Raw genomic sequence first — 7,561 nt, forward strand, 5'->3', positions numbered from 1 at the left:
GAGGCATCGCCTTGGAGAGTCAGCATGTTGCAGTTTGAACGAATCTCTTCGTCGTCAAGGACAGTGGACGTCGGGGCGGCGGCTCCGGGTGATTTCTGATTGTGCGTCGAGATGGCGATCTCGGGAACAATGTGAGTGGCGGCTCTAAGAGGTGGGGCTCTATCTCGACATTGGTTGGGTGGCATCCTTGTCCCGCTTGGGCGGTAGGGGTGTCGGCTCAGTCGATGCGCCCCAGAGGGGGCGGTCTGACTTTATATCGGGGCGGCGGCCCCGGATGTGGTGCGACATTCGTGGTCTGCGAGCGGTTGCCCTAAGCAGCGTGGGCTGCGGGCAGCTGGGTTGTGCGTCGTTGCTGCTCGAGGGGAGCGGTGGTATGTCGGGGCGGCGGCCCCGGAAGGCGGTGCCGGTTGATTGCGCTGGGCGCGACGGAGCGGTGGATGTCGGAGCGGCGGTCCCGAGAGAATCTCTGGGCGACCAGACTTCTGTGGCAACGATGATGGTGGGAGCGATGTCGGCGACGCGGCAATGGTTGCGATAGTCGACTCTTCTTCGGCGTGTCCATGGTTTTGCCTCGGTTTGCTTGTTGCTGTGGAGTCGAAGATGCGGCGGCGGGGCCTGTGGTGTACGATGACTGCATGCAGGTGGCCCGTTCGGCGATCTTCCGTGGCGCCAGCCGTGCCTGGTTTTGTTCTCCTGAGTTCTCCGTCAGAGTCGGAGCTGCGTTGTCTGGTCGTAGGTCGACTTGTCGTCGATTAGGGTGGGCTTTGCCCTGTGTGTTTCAGCCTATGGAGTGGGCTTGGTCCTTGTTGTTCCGGTTTTTGCCTGGTTTTTCGTAATTAACTGGACAATTTTTTTCTGCTTAATTAATAGATGAGGCAATCTTTGCCTCCGTTTCAAAAAAAATAAATTGAATTGTATTCGTTAAATGTCCAGAAATGCACTTAATGTCTTAAATATAGCAAGCACACTCCGAAATATGCTAATATTTTAGATGGTTCATGTAATGGTGTATATTAGTGTAGAATTTATTTTCCGATGCCAACGAAAGACGCATCGGTTGCATTCACTTACTGCCTACAAAATGAAATAGAGAAGGAGAAAGAAATAAATAATAAAAACTCAAAATAAATGAGAGAATATAACCAAGTATAAAAATAAAGAGGAAGCAAATAATGTACAAAAGAAAAAAAACGTGAGAAAGAGAAGAAAACAGAAAAAATAAATGTTTGCCTGGTGCAATAAAAAGATACCCGGCAAAGACAAGAGAGAAGAATATTTAAAAAGGAAAAAATATTTGCCAAGTCAGAAAAAAGAACTCGGCAAAGATTTCTTTGCCCAGTTCAAAAGAAAAAGAACTCGGCAAAGATTTCTTTGCCTAATTCCCCGACAAAAAGAACTCGGGAAAGATTTATAACTGGGCGAAATCTCGGATTCTAGTAGTGTCTGTACTCTCCATCCTGGTGTAAGACAAGTTGATTGTTTCTACTTCATGCACGTCCATGTCCCAGACTAATCAGAAAGCAACCGGATCAACTTGTTGGTTGCTGGCATCAGCAATGATGTCATCACATATAGTAAATGATGGCTATCTCACCGGATTGCCCTGCCGTTGGCTATCTCACATGGGAAACAGGTAAGCTCCACGTTCTGGTTGTCCTGTCCATCGTGATGCAAACTTGAAATAAAAGTTGACCTTCAATCTTGACCGCTATAAGGCTCGTCATAATGGGAAGTATCATATACTAGTATCATGCATAGTATCATACTTCCTCCGTTCCTAAATGTAAGTCTTTTTAGAGATTGCACTACAAACTATATACGGATGTATATAGACATATTTTAGAGTGTAGATTCATTCATTTTACTCCGTATGTAGTCCATAGTGAATTGTCTAAAAAGACTTATATTTAGGAACGGAGAGAGTACATTAGTACTCCCTCCGTCCCAAAATTCTTGTCTTGATACATCCGTATCTAGACAAATCTAAGACAAGAATTTTGGGACGGAGGGAGTATCATATAGTGCTTTATTTATTATCATTCATGACACATACTAGCATATCATTTATTATGATACGGTATCATGATACGATACTCAATTCTCTCTTTCTTCATTTAATTTTATGCCACCTCATCAAAATTGCCAAGTTGGCATCAGTGGCGGAGGTAGAGGGTGGCCAGGATGGGCCATGGCCCACCCTGGGATTTGGAAATAGCTAATATACCATAGAAGAAAGGCTACAAAATAAAAGAAAAAATAAATATATGTGTACATCACCACTGATGGCCCATCCTGGCCCGATGGGCTAGGTCCGCCACTGGTTGGCATGCATGATACTAGTTATGATACTCCCACTACGACTAGTCTAATTTTTGTTATTAGTTGTGAGGACATGTGGTCCAACTCAAAGCTTCTTCAAGTTTGCTTTCGGTTTGATGAAAAACGAACATGACGACTGGTCAGCGGATGACTAGGGAACTGCGTTGGATGACAAAAAGTGTCTACGCCCTTTGCTAGCACTTTAAGGGACCGTGTCGGAGATGTCATAGCCCTGGATTCTGCGTCAAGTGTGTATACACATCTCCTAAACTCGAGTTATTTTTCATACAATTCATATGAAACCCTTCTCCCACTTACAATCTCCAGAACTAGGACGCTGAATATGAAAACAACAGATTCTGTTGAGTAAATATTCTACGAATAATAGTCCCACGATGTATCTGCCAGAATGTAATAAATTCAGACTACAGAACAATGTTGAAGTATCACAGGGAAATGACTGCTGATGCATATTAATTTGACTAGTCATCTTCAGTGTTGAGTGTTGACTGCTGACCTGAACTCTTGATTGACTAGGTTGGATATTGTGCTAAAGAATGAAGCTCAACATTTACTCAAGGAAAAAAAAGATATGCAAATTTCTCATATGGATTTGACTTGAATAATGGGCACAATATTCACGTCTTGTATGGATTTTTCGTCATCCTGCAAGTTGTATGATATTTTCTTCTAGCAGACAAGAAATTGCTTGTGACATACTGTACGTAGATGACTTATGCACAAGGAGGAAAGATGTAACCTGAAAGATGACTTATGCAAGTTGTATGATATTTTCTTCATAGTTTTGGCACAACTACCCAACTTGAAGTGTTCCCCTGTACGGAGAGAAGAATAAGCTCGCCATGTTTCCAGCGCCGCCGACGTTTTGGACTCTGTGACACTGGAGAGACGTATCCTGAAAATTCCAAAGTCAAAGATCCTGGGACTCATGTCATGATCTAGCAGGATGTTGATTGGTTTTAGATCTGTATGGACTATATGAACAGATCTAGAAAAGGCCTTCAACATTCCCTTCGGTTATGCAGCGAGGCACGGCCACACTCGGGTTTTCTCCTGTTCCTATCGAATTCCAAGTGCAAACTTTGTAAGTGGAACAAACTTGAGATATAAGTGCAAAGAAGAACACGCAGTTGGAAAATATTAATGGAAAGGTGCGATGGCACCTAGGAATCCCGGCACCCTCCTATCTCGTCCATCCACTGGCAATAAGATTCGAGCCCGATGGAGACGATTTGCAGCAGCAGCCTAATTAGGCAGGCTTTTGTCAAGAAGACAAACCACCACGAGAGTAGGAGCATGCAGAACTAGGTTTGGCAGGACTAGGCTGTTCAAAATCTGTACATTGTTTAACAAGATGTTTCTCTGCCACGTGACAGGATGCTCTCTCTCTCTCAGTTGTTGCACATGCATGCACAATCTCTCTCTCCTCTCACGCCTTCTCCCAGCTCTCTCTCCTGACACTCTCTCCTTCTCTTAGGACGTGTTTGGTTACATTTCCGATTCAGCCTGGCCCGACGAGCCTGGCTCTATTGAGCCGTTTTGAGGGGATGCAGGCCAAAAAAAACCAGATGCACATAGTTTGGTTGCCTGCATGCTCCTAGTTGCATTAGACAACCATTTTTGACCCAACGTTTGGTTGCCCGCATTGCATTAGGTGCACACATGACATAGTGTTTGGTTACAACCTGCATAAGGTGTTGTCACCACTTCTAACTAGTGGTGACCTTACCACACACAATCTGCACATAGTGCCAGCTAGTTAAACAAATGACAGTTCATCCTAGCTACAATCAAATGACAGTTCAAATTATTAAGAGCCATTGTCGAAATAGGGGATAGTTCATCGGTGTTGCTGCTTCATCTTCCTCTTCATCTTCCTTTTCTGCTTCTGCTGCTGCTGATGCTGCTTCTTTTTCCTCTTCTTCTGTGCTTCTACTGCTGCTGCTTCTTTTTCCTCTTCTTCAAATCCTGCACCGACCCCTGTTAAGCCACATTGCCTCTGCCCACTCCAACCTTTTGTTATTTCAAGCGTCATTGTCAAGTGCCTCCACACCATGGCCAGAGCTAACAACATCGTCAGGCTCGACCTCTTCCTCCTCAAGCACGTGTTCATCAAAGTCCCACTGAAGGATCCAGTTATGCAGAATGCAACAAGCAAGAACTAGCTTAACCTGAGTGGAGTATGGGTGGAATGACTTCTGATCCAGGATATTAAACCTATTCTTCAGAGCTCCAAATGCCCTCTCAACAGTTACTCTAAGGCTGGAGTGTCTGAGATTAAACAGCTCCTGTGCAGTCCTAGGAAAGTTCCTACCAGAGAACTCGTTGAGATGGTACCTTGTTTTCCTGAAGGGTGGAAGAATACCCGACCGACATGCAGAGCCAGCATCTCCAAGGTAGAACTTGCCGTCGGGGATGTTGATCCCATCAAGTCGACTCATGCTGTCTGTGAGAATGTTTGCATCATGCGCTGACCCCTCCCAGCCAGCCAGCACATATGTGAACTTCAGATCAAAGTCAACATCAGCAAGCACATTCTGGCTTATGTAGTGCTTCCTCCCCCTGTATGCTGCAGGCTGTGATCTAGGAACTCTGGCAGTGACATGAGTACCATCTATTGCCCCAATGCAGTCCTGAAAATGGCATCACTAGCATGTGTTAGTGCTGAACTTGAACATTACAAGCATATGAAGTCATGAAAAGTGTATATTGTCAATGCTCACCTTGAAGTATGGATACCATCATGGGCTTCCGCGAATCTTGGGTGGAGTCTGGCCAGATGGTCTCCTGATCATCTCTCCTCTAGGATCCTCAACAGCAAAAAGCACCTGCTTGAAGTACCTAGAGATGGTCTCGATTGATCTCTTGAACGTGTTGTGAATGACCCTGAACCTTTGGTTATGGCCAACAACATGGAGGAACATGGCCACTTGCTCTTCGACACTGGTGTTGATGCTATCTTGTAACAGGCCCCTGCTCCTGAAGGTCTCGACAAGCCTGGAAAATGGTGCTATTTTTATTCTAAGCATCCACAGAGCCTCGAAGTCATTGCAGTTGTAGATGTAGTTCAGATTTTGGATCCTCTCATGTTCCCGGGGAAACAATGGACCATAGCGGATCAACGGTCTCCCAGCATGACGAACAGCTCTCTGGTGCATGAACATGACCCATGCCTGAATCACACTAATCAGTGCTGCTGTCTGTATTATCAGCCTCATCCGTGTCTCCATAACCTAGTCGACATCGACGGTTCATTCAGTGGGAAATCGATCCTACACCTAGCTTAAAGGCCTAACCACTGAGCTAACAAAGGGGGGGGGGGCTGCTTAACGGCATCGGAGACGAGGACGGCGTAGGGGGAGCCATGGCACAGACTATGTCGACCAGACGGTGGCCAACAGCAAGGGGAGCACCAGATCTGCCGCAAACGCCGCCGCCTCTTCCGCCGCCGTCGCCGCTGCCGCCTATAGCGCAGATCTGAAATCCCAGCCGCCGCCGGTGGTGAGGCAGTAGCGAAGAAAGGGGGGAAGTGGCTATGGGTGAGCGAGTGAAAGGGGGGTGAGGCTAATTTGGCGCCGGGACGGCGCGCCAGATTTCCATCTCCCGCCACCCCCTCGCCCGCGCCTCACTCCCACCCGTGCGACCTCGCGCCGTACTCAGCCTGACTCTCGAGAAACTGCCGATCCCAGGTTTCCAGCGAGCCAGGCTCTGGGGTGCTTTGAGAATCGTGCGATGCAGGCCCAACAGGAAACCCAGGCAACCAAACAGGCCTCTCCCTTCCCGCGCGGGCCTGGTTGGGCTCGGTGCGGGCAACCAAACACACCCTTAGAGCATCTCCAGTTGTTGCCCCCCCCCAGGGGGCTTGTAAAATTGCCGCCTGGGGGCGAGCCGACGCAAAAGATCGGCTGGGGCGAGTGGGTTCCCAGCCGCCGACCCCAGTGCCGCCCCAAGACGCCGTTTATGTTAAAAAAATGAGTATTCGGCAAAGTTCGGCTAAAATTCGGCAAACTCGGCATATATTAGACATGTTCGACATTTTACATATCAAATTTATTAAAAAAAGGCCGAAACTACAACTACGGCCCGAAGAAGTCGCTGAGCGCGGCGTAGTCACCGCCGTCGCTGCCATCCTCGCCGTCGTCGTCGGCGGCCTTCTCCTCCTTGACGCGTCCGCCCCTGCTGGACCCCTGCAAGGCATCGCCATGGCGGACCGGTGGCGGTGGTGGCTCGTCGTCGTCGTTGCTGTCATCGAGGACGACGACGCCTCCTTCGTTGTGGCCCCGGCGCCGATGTTCAAAGTGCTCTAGGGCGCGACACTGACGCTCCATCTCCATCTGCGGCCAGTCATCGCGCGCCCATTTCAGGGCCGCCGCCTCGTCGAGCTCCCCGGTGCCGTGCTCCATCTTCACGGCAGGGAGCCCCGGCTCCGTTTTCACGGCCGCGAGCCCCGGCTCCATCTTCGGTTTGACGAAGTGCGAAGGAGCCGAGGAGGAGGCGCATCGGCCGCCCTCATTTATGACGATGCCGGCGCTGCGAGTGCGCCAGCCGAGCGGCATCTCCGCCGCGGGCTCGGCCTTGACGCCGAACACCACCGGTGAACCAGAGGAGTGGGAAGAAGAACGGGAGGAGGAGTGAGAGGAGGAAGTTGAGGAGGAGCCGAACCTCCTGGGCATCCATTGCCCGGCGCGCCGGCGGTGAACCGGGGCGGCCGCCGCGGCAGGGTATGCCAGCGGCGGGTCGTTGCCACCCTCGAGGTGCTCCAACACATCTTGGAGCGCGCGGCCGGGGGCGCCCCACCATACGCGGCGCCCCTCACTGTTCTTGAAGCCGCCCACCACCGGCGCCGCGAAGGTGGATGCCAGCCTCTGCTCCTGGCGGTGCTGGAAGGACGCCGCCCATGACGCGTGGTTGTCGGTGGCATACTGGGGGAGGGCGCGCTGCTCCTCTGTCAGGGAGGCTCGCACGCGGTCCCCCTCAGCGGCGAAGTAGGCGGGGCGCGCCTCGACGTCGGGCACCAAGGGAATGGGCACACCCCCATTGCTGAGCCTCCACCCCGTCGGCCGAGTGCGCATGTCCGGTGGCACCGGGATGTTCGCCACGAAGAGTAGCCACACCTCCCACTCATGGAGCGAGCGGCAACCGAAGCCGTTGGCCGCTGCTGCGTCGATGGGGAACCACGCTGCCGTTGGGCTTGGGAGAGAGGGAGAGGGAGGGAAGAAGC

General features: G+C 50.4%; 1 pseudogene; it reads right to left on the reverse strand.

The window, feature by feature from the left end:
* Positions 1-4,301: 4,301 nt before the first annotated feature.
* Positions 4,302-7,412, reverse strand: LOC119321515 (annotated as a pseudogene).
* Between the last annotated feature and the right edge of the window lie 149 nt (positions 7,413-7,561).

The sequence above is a fragment of the Triticum dicoccoides genome, chromosome 6B (genome assembly GCF_002162155.2).
Source record: "Triticum dicoccoides isolate Atlit2015 ecotype Zavitan chromosome 6B, WEW_v2.0, whole genome shotgun sequence".
Taxonomy (NCBI): Eukaryota; Viridiplantae; Streptophyta; class Magnoliopsida; order Poales; family Poaceae; genus Triticum; species Triticum dicoccoides.